Below are 10,379 nucleotides of genomic sequence, written 5' to 3' on the forward strand. Positions count from 1 at the left end.
CTTCGTTACTCGTTCACCATGTGTGCTGGCCTAACGCTGGATCAAAGCTATATCAACGCTATGCATTCGTCGTCATTCGCTGTGTGCGTCGGGATTTTTTGAGCATGCTCAAAAGTGTGCGGGGAGCTCAACGCATGAATGTACACGCCAAAAGGACGCCAGACATGCGCGCAGCGCGCTAGACCAACGCCAGAAATACGCGGAGCACACTCCCTGTATACGCGCAGCGCGCTTGCAACACGCTATGCATTCGGTGTCAGCTCGCTAGCTTCTCCCAAATCTTGACAAAAGTCGGGCTCACGACTTTTCCGACTTTCAATGCGCCGGCCGTGCGTCGTCTATGTGTGACCGGGCCATAACGCACGACAACGCACTGACAAAAATTGCAAATCTTCTATGTTCGGCCGTGCGTCCTCCATGCGTCCCCTATGTGTGACCGGGCCTTAAGGTAGATATCATCCATAATCTGAACACATCGATGCTTTCTAACTGTTAATATTTCTGTTTTTCCGCTCTTAAATTTAACATCTAATTTCTTTGCACATTGGATTATAATTCAAGTGAATTATAAACTAAACAAAAAGCACAGTTTTGTTTTACTTGAGCCAGAAGTAATACCTATAATTTTATTGTATTTCTCGAAAGATAGGCTACAATTTCAATTGCAATCAAAAAAGAGTGAGGGGAATAAAGGGTCCCCTTGTCGTACTAATGTAGAAGAATACTCATTGAACTACCATTATAGAGTACACACCCTGCAATGCTACAATATAGTGTTTTAACCAATTTCAAGGGATTGGGTAACTTTGTCTCAGATTCTGAAACAAAATCCTGGATTTAGCTCATGCTGCAATGATAATTATAAACATTTAGGTCAGTCAGGAACCCCATGACTTGTACAAGCTGGTCGGCTGTCTGATTATCAAGATATTTATGATTGGGAATAGAAATTTAAAAAAAATCGTTTTCCTAACGATTTTTAACACACTATAGTCTATTTGGAAAAAAAAGTCTGGTAAAACCTGTCACCCAAAGATTGTTTACTTTTTTGAGGTATTTAATGATCTTTTGTAAGCGCAATTTTGTTTAGGGCCTCAATATTACACCATATTGCAGATACTGATAACACGTAAGGTCATACATTTCCGATTTAACATTGTTAAGCGATGCTTTTGATTAATGTTGGACCTACGCAAATAAATTCTGGTGCTTTACAAACAAATTCATGGTCTATTCAATCGAAACAAATACAAGGAAATCTGTTTAAAGGTACTATGTCCCATTTGCAGGCCAAAAACATGAAAAAGTTAAATTCCTACTGCATTTGAAAGATAATACTAATTTAGAACTTCCCTAAAAAAGGTGGGGCTTGAAAATGTCTTCAAGTGGGAAAATAACGACTATTACTTGTAAAATCGACTTTAGGGCTATAGAGCCCAAAAGTAATAGTCTTGATTTTCAGACAATTGTACCGAATGGTCATACGTTTTATGCTGCGCAAAGATTCAATCAGTTTAATCTTGGCCATCACAAGAAGTGGGTTATTGATGTAGACAAATGCTCATGTACCCTTTACAACTCTTTTCATGTATGTTATTAACAAAGAAGAGAAAAACCAGTCAGTCACTCAATAGTGTCTGGCAGTGAAGTCTAGCAAGTAAACGGGTTTCCTTGCATAATTTAAAAATAAGGGCACTGCTAACGTTAAAATTTCACAGATAGGACATACATGACATATTCATAATTCCTGCAAAGTTCTACAGCATTTGAGGTTGGCTGCAAAAGGGACATGTACCTTTAAGAACATGGTTACCGGGTGACTGTACTGTAGGTATTTCATTACCACTACGGTCCGTCACTGTTGCTTCCATCAATATCCCGGATTTCCCCATTCCGGTGATTAACTTTGTTGTCGAAAAAATTCCATTTGTGTCATTTACTTAATAACTCCAATTGTTCTGTTTTTAATTCAATCATAATGTTCTTGCATATTTTAAACAGCTGAAATCGAATGTAAATGACTTTAAAGTAATACAGTTTTTGGAACACTTCCACGACTGGAAAAAGATGAGAAAAAACAGTGATAAAGTTTATTATGTACAAGGTAATGCGTTTATACTTATATACTTATATCTCTTATATCAATAAATGTTATTGTATCAACAAAATCTATGCGAAATTTCTTAAACAGAAAGCAATTACGCCAAATAAATTGAAAGAATAAAAGGTAAGCACGTTTTTTCTATAAAGACATTGAAAACATTTTTTAAGAGACCAAGACAATGTACATTCACTAGCCAATTAAGGGAGTCCCAATTTTAACTACTGTATGGATTTACCTACACAAAACTAATCATAGGTTGTATCAATTTGAAAATGCCCCAACTAATTTGTGTAAAAGTAAGAGGATACATACAAAAGATTCGTTTGATTTAGAACGATTGTAATATTAATTTCGACTTTATATTCTAACCTAATCTAAGTTTGGAAGAGATGTTTTTGGGGAATAACATTAATTGATTGAGAAAAGAGCAATTGGAAGGAGAGAGGGGAAGGGAGTTAAGTCCAAGGAGTTGGAGGAGAGGGTAGGGAGGGAGTGGGCTTTGGGCCAGGTTGGGTGTTTTGATAAAGGAATTACTTCAATTCTGTATAAAAAGTGTTGAGAGATATGAAGATACAAATGTCATAGATTATTCAGTTTTATTCTGAAAATAGCAATGCTTGTTCTAGTTTGGGGGATAAAATAACTGTTATAATATGTTTCAATTGTTTAATTGTGCTATATGATTAGTCATATACATTGTGAAATTATGAATAATGAATTATGTTGTCCGTTTATCGGAAATTGAATGAATACAAAATCTGCAACTTTCTTGTAATATTCTACTGACCCCTCTCTTACTTTCTCATACTCTCCGATCTTGTCTTTATCTCCTTATCCGATAAGATGTTTACATTGTCAACCTCGTTTTCTTACTCAATCCGTTTCTGATCACCCTTTCTCGCTTTCTTCCCATTATATGTTTGTGCCATTCGTCGTATTTTAAACTTTAGATATTCCCGTGAAAAGGTGGGCTAAAATGAATCGCATTCTTTTCACCAAAACGACACGATTCCTTTACAGGGCTTCTCAGTATGATCAAAGCATAAAGAAGTATTGAACTTCCAAAATCCATTGCATGGTTTTTCATTTTTAAACTTAAAAAACAATGTAATCAATGGGTGATCTAACAATATAGATGGAATAGTAATAGAATCTGATAACAACAAATTATTTCAATCTGGACAGCAGAAATCCAGATTTACACCGAAATTGTTTAGTTTTCAGGTTCTGGATTTCTCTTTTACTTTTCTTCAAGGCTATATGAAAGATACCAGTAGCCAGAATTAATTACAAATTTATCATTACCCTTTAAGTGAGGGTTCTGCCTAATATTAAAATATTTCATGAATTGCAAAATTATCAAATTTATAAATTACACATGAATTGTTAATGTGTTACAATGGCAACGAATAATAAAACAGGCCTTCAATCATTTTGTTTTGGTAATTTTATTTTTATTGTAAAGCAAGACATTCAGTATTGAAAAATAAGCATAGTAAAGCAAAGGGCACGATAATTTCAGAAATACAAACAAAAAAAGATAATTACAAGACTTATGACTCTTATTACTATAGCAACATTAATTGGTTGAGATAAATGTTACATCTATCAACTGAGCACTAAATGGTATAAGCGTTATACCAATCTGCAGGGCACTAAATGGTATAAGCGTTATACCAATTTACAGGGCACTAAATGGTATAAGCGTTATACCAATCTACAGGGCACTAAATGGTATAAGCGTTATACCAACCTACAGGGCACTAAATGGTATAAGCGTTATACCAATCTACAGAGCACTAAATGGTATAAGCGTTATACCAATCTACAGGGCACTAAATGGTATAAGCGTTATACCAACCTACAGGGCACTAAATGGTATAAGCGTTATACCAACCTACAGGGCAGTAAGTGGTATAATGCTTATACCATTTAGCGCCCTGTAGATTGGTATAACGCTTATACCACTCAGTGCCCTGTAGATTGGTATAACGCTTATACCATTTAGTGCTCTGTAGATTGGTATAACGATTATACCATTTAGTGCCCTGTAGATTGGTATAACGCTTATACCATTTAGTGCCCTCTAGATTGGTATAACGCTTATACCATTTAGTGCCCTCTAGATTGGTATAACGCTTATACCATTTAGTGCTCTGTAGGTTGTAATAACGTTTGAACCAATTTAGTAACCTGTAAGTTGTTTTAACGCTTATAGAGGACACTAAATGGTATAAATAGTGTACCAACCAACTGGGCACTAAATGGTACAACTGTATATTGACAAATTAAATACAAATTATGCCATCAACTTAGAACCTAAAAATTTCAAAATCCTTAGCTTCCAGCTATCAAAATAACAGAAATATGCAAGTACAATCTAAAAAACTGATTAAAGATCAGATATTTAGCAATTACAAACATTAAAAAACTGATTAAAGATCACAAGTTTATGATGTACAATCCAATACGGTCAAGGCACTAACTGGTATAAGCATGTGTCACAAGTTATCTAGATTACTGTATTAGTTTATTGTATGGATTGCCAGACTCGCAAATTTCCAAATTGCAGCGGGTCCAAAATACAAAAAACAACAAGTGCACGACTAATTTGCAGCCTCCCATCTCTCGAATAACCCCACTTCTAAAGGAACTACACTGGTAGCCAGTTCGCCAGAGAATCATTTAAAATTTTAATGACAGGTTACAAAGCTCTAAATGGTCAAACTCCTAGTTTTTGTTACTGAATTTTTGCAAATCAAGTCTCATACTCATGGTTGTAACCTTTGTAGTACACAAGACACATTTTTGTTGCAAATGCCCCCATATAAAACCAAAATAACCCTCAGAGACCAGTCACTTCTTTGTGCTGCCCCTAGATTATGGAATAGATTACCACTAGAAATAAGGAAAGCCCCATCATTAGATAATTTTAAATCAAGACTGAAAACTCAAAACTCACTTGTCCATATAGTATGTATAGCACAGCATTTAGGAGCACTTACAGCACAGTAGAATATATCCACATAGTTCTTGCACTTTACAAATGAATATATTATTATTATTATTATTATAAGGTACATGGTATCATGGCACTATTATATAACAAAACAACAATTGAGCATTAGCTGGTACATGTATAAGCATTATTCGAATGAACTGGGCACTAACTGTTAGTCTCAAATATTTGGATGCTCCTGTGGATGTATTATAAGCACAATAAAAATTAGCACTAACACCTTCTGCTTTTGAGAAAAATTGAATATAAAAATTTACTGGTGCTCCCGGTACGGCCGTACATTAGGAGCTGCGACCATGAAAAACTCAAAATATGTAGTTGTGATATATAACTCAGGGGTGGGGAGGGGGGAAGGAAAGAAAAGAAAAAAATCTGGGAAAAAAATTAAGCAAGGGAAACGCTCTCGGCGGTCTCGTCTGCATTACGGATTTGATAAGATGAAAAATTGAGGTTGGGACATTATTTATAGGCAGGGTGGCCTATGAGCAGGCCCCCCCCCCCCAAAAAAAAGAAAGAAATCTTCTGAATACAATCAGCATCTCGAATCGAGTATTGGCTAAGAATCATCAGAAAAATTGTTAACTATAATTTGTTCCAAGATTGATTACTTTAATGAAATATGAAGAAATAATAAAAAAAAAAATTTATTCTCATATTAAGTTGTGAAAACATAAAAAACATAATCCAAGTCTACTGAAATAAAATGACCTTTGACCTGGACTTTGTGACCTGGAATTTGCATCATATGATTTGTGATACTTGATAACCCTTGTGTACAAGTTTCATGGAATTTGAACAAACACTTTTGAAATTATGCTAAAAATTCAAAATCTTGAGATATATACCACAACAAAGTCTAAGTTTGCAGACCTCAAATTACATTTGACCTTGACTTTGCTACCTAAAAGACATATCAAATGATTGGGGATACTGGATAACCCTTTAGTCTAAGAATCATTGAATAAGAACCTTTACTTTCAAAATTATATTACAAATTCAAAAACTTAACCTGAGGTTAAGTTTTCGATGATGATGCCACAACATAGTCCAAGTCTGTTGACCTGAAATGACCTTTGACCTTGACTTTGTGACCTGAAATTCTACTCACATGATTGGGATACTTGATTACCATTTGATCTAAGTTTCATTGAGTAAGAACTTATACTTTCAAAATTATACTAAAATTTCGTTGACGCTGTCGCCGTCAACGGAAAAGTGGCGCCTGCACTGTATGTCTTGCTCGCTTTTTGCTACGCAGGCGAGACAAAAATCAGGTAATTATCAGGCCTGATTAACTATTCACTAAATAAATATTCATCAATTCCCAATAGTTCAGAGTCTGTGATTTCTGTGCTTTCATTATCAACTCCTCCCTCCATGTTGCGTTGCTCCGTCTCTCCTTCCTCTTGTTGCTCCGTCTCTCCTTCCTCTTGTTGCTCCGTCTCTCCTTCCTCTTGTTGCTCCGTCTCTCCTTCCTCTTGTTGCTCCGTCTCTCCTTCCTCTTGTTGCTCCGTCTCTCCTTCCTCTTGTTGCTCCGTCTCTCCTTCCTCTTGTTGCTCCGTCTCTCCTTCCTCTTGTTGCTCCGTCTCTCCTTCCTCTTGTTGCTCCGTCTCTCCTTCCTCTTGTTGCTCCGTCTCTCCTTCCTCTTGTTGCTCCGTCTCTCCTTCCTCTTGTTGCTCCGTCTCTCCTTCCTCTTGTTGCTCCGTCTCTCCTTCCTCTTGTTGCTTCGTCTCTCCTTCCTCTTGTTGCTTCGTCTCTCCTTCCTCTTGTTGCTCTGTCTCTCCTGCCTCTTGTTGCTCCGTCTCTCCTTCTTCTCTCTCTCCTTCTTCTCTCTCTCCTTCCTCTGAATCCTCCCTGAATACCTGTCCAAACCTCTGCATTGATGTGGCTTGCCAAAAATCTTGATAATCTTTAATCTTTACTCTTTATATCTTTTTTTCTCGAAGTGTATTTCTTAGATCCAGAATCTTGATGGCGCCTTATATCAATCAAGTCCCAAAAAACAAAGCATGGACAAAAAGTCATTTCTATTTTCGTAGTAGTCTTGAGATTTTTCCAGTCTATTTAAGTGAGATTTGAGACAAATACTAAAGTCTCCGCCCAATAATAACATTTATTCCTGGATATTCTCAATTCTTTGTTATGTGTCCTGTACATGAGACCAAAAATGTACTTGCTCTGAAAAATAAGCCCGTTTTGATTAGAGGGGTCCTTTGATAATAAGCTTAAGGCCCGGTCCCACGGGCAGATGGACACAAAACGTATGCATAACGGACACAGCGGACGAGCAAGATTTCGGGTGTGGCTCCATCCGTTTTCATCCGTTCCAGAAATGGACAAAATTTGCGAAAATTTACGTAAATAGAACGGAAAATAACGGACGTGGGTAGTATGTAGCGGGGATGTTAAACGGATGTTCATCGGAAGCCTAGCGGATGAAAGCGGATGGAAGTGGATGACAGCTTTGAATACTTTATATACGAGATGCATACGCTTACATCCTTTCTATTTCCGTGCTACTAACGATGTATAGACGTTCCATGTACCGTATCTTTCCTCCCTCTTTCCGTTTTCAGCTGCAGCGGATGTGAGTTGCGAGGATGCCCAGAGGACGCAGAGAGGATACAGCGGACGTTTCACGGATGAAAACGGACATAGAACGTTTGTTGCTCGTATTTGTCGCGGATTTACATCGTACACGGCGGAAGTTCATCCGTTCTAAAAGTTTTGTGCAGCTCAAAACTTTTTGCGCGGATGAAATCACAGTGGACGGATGCTTGATGGATAGAGCGTATGAAACACGTATGCAATGAGTACACAACGGATGCATAGCGTTTTTCCAACGGATGGCAAGATTTGTTTACGTTTTACATCCTCTTTGCATCCGTAAGTGCAGTGGGACCGGGCCTTTACTCTCCCTTGTCCATGGCACTCAAAAAGTAAACTGAAAGAGGAAACGTTCATCTCTGCTTCAAATACACGCTGGTGAAGGAGTGTAACTGCAAATGTACGACGTTAAAGTAGATATTCGTTGATTTAAAAAACTAACTTTATTCATTATTGCAAAGTTGAAATTTTGATTCGTCAAGGCTATCAAAATTCAATGCTTGGAAACATTCGAAGTAATGATTCTAATAAATTACAAAACGCTTAAGTACAGCCCCGGCATAGTACCTCAAGAGCTCTCCGAACGCTCCTGAGATGTGTGACATCACAAGATGGACATGATTTGCACAAGCAGATAATGTCCCATGTCCCATCTTCTTTTGAGTTCTTTCCCTTACTCCACTACCGTCAGGCTAAATGTATAATCTATTGCCTCACTCTAAACCCCGCGCATGGTATTATTTTGATGATAAAGTCAGCGATACGAAAATAAAGGAATCTGTCGCTTGTAAACAAAAAAGGCGACATTGTATTTTCAGTTGCACACACCGCGGTATGTTCGGCGTTTCAAGAGGGAACAAATGCCGTCCTTAATATCATTCCGGGGTTTTTCAATTTGAAAGTCTGGATTCTTTGATTTTGAATTCACCTCTTGTGTATTTACAAACAAAATATTTTAGTTATCAGAATCAGTTTTATATCCCCTGAGCGATGAGGATTGAATAAGTCATTATTAGCGAAGCTGTGAGAATTGAGAAAGTCGTTATTTGCGAACCTTGGAAGCAGTAAGGTTTACTTCTGAGCATCAGAGTCTCAAGTTAACAATTGTTCAATATTCCAATGATTTTGTAGTCCCAAGAGTTGCAGCTCTACATGAAACAGAAAAACAGTACTTAAGTTTAATACATTTCAAAAATATATTCTAAAAATCAGGGCATCTCTGAATTAGACATTTTAAAAAAGGGCCCTCCCCAAGGTTCGCTTATTAGCGATCCTTACTGCTTCCAAGCAGTGAAGGAGTCTAACTGCAAATGTATGGCGTTAAGTTTCACGGGGGAAATGATTCTATTTTTTACTAGTCAAATTACGCTTCAAGAATTTCAACATTTACAAGCCTTGTTACAGTGTTGCATATTGTCTTTTAGTATGGTACTCTCTTGTCCGTCTGATTTTGGGATAGAATCCCTTCTCTCATTCCTTTCTTGTTATTATATCTTATTTATCCTATTCCTGTTCCTCCCTATCCTCTTCATTCTTCTTCTTATTCAGCTTCTTCTTCTTCTTCTTCTTCTTCTTCTTCTTCTTCTTGTTCTTCTTCCTCTACTTTTTCATCATATTATTTTTTCTTCTTTTTCTTCTTCCTCACCATGTTAACATCAGCACTGTAATATATACCCCTCTTTTGCTAGTTAAATTGTAATTTGCATGTGTGCCTCTTTGTACATAGTGTTAAGTGTTTATGTTTTAATACACATATGTTTTGTATGTCCCATATTTTTCATTGAATTTTTTATTCTATACTGCGAAGCTTGTATGTTTGCGTTTGTTTGTTTTGAGATTGGCCTCATCGTCAAGATGGTATTTAACCTACCCCAAAAAAGGGTGACCGTGCATGTAGGCGCGCGTAACTTCCTTGTACAGTGTGTGAGCGGGCGCGCAGGTCCTTATAGCGTACGAATTCAGAACCGTAGACAGGTAGAATATCCCAGGCAGTGGACTAGTGAGAGACAAGAACTTGTAAGAGGAGCAGCCAGGGAGTTGAGCAACGAAATTATCACAGAAAGACAAAGGAGAAAGAACATTACCAAATTAGAATTATAATAATTGTTACTACGTAGAAGAAAAAGAAGGAGAAGGAAGAGAACAAGAAGAGGAAGAAGAAAAGGAAGAAGATTATGATAGAATTGACAAACTTGTCACTCTCTATGATGATTTGTAAAAAGCAAGTTGCTTTTTTCTTCTGCGTCGCTATCATCTGTGATGTACTAAAGTCATCAAAGGCAGATCAAAGTAAGATCATAAAAATTAGTTATATTTAACTTTCCCAATTTACAATCTTTATATTTTACTTAGGTTTCTGTTCACGTCTTTCGAATACTGATCTTTTCTCCCCCCCCCCCCCCCCCCTCGTCTCTGTTTTTTGTCTATTTGTTACCTTGTCTGCTTGTGTTTTCTAAGTCTAGTGTTCAAATGTTGCTATATTTGTTTTATTAGATCAAAAATGTACTTCTATCTTTTAATGTTTATGACCCTTAAAAGACTTGGTTTGGTACAAAATCCTACAATTTTTTTTTGATTATCATTATTACATTAAAACTTACAAAGGTGGAGCACATTTTGCCGTCATATTGCGGTTCCCTTTTTTTCGTA

This window comes from Strongylocentrotus purpuratus, unplaced genomic scaffold, assembly GCF_000002235.5.
Source record: "Strongylocentrotus purpuratus isolate Spur 01 unplaced genomic scaffold, Spur_5.0 spur5_contig_824, whole genome shotgun sequence".
Lineage (NCBI taxonomy): Eukaryota > Metazoa > Echinodermata > Echinoidea > Camarodonta > Strongylocentrotidae > Strongylocentrotus > Strongylocentrotus purpuratus.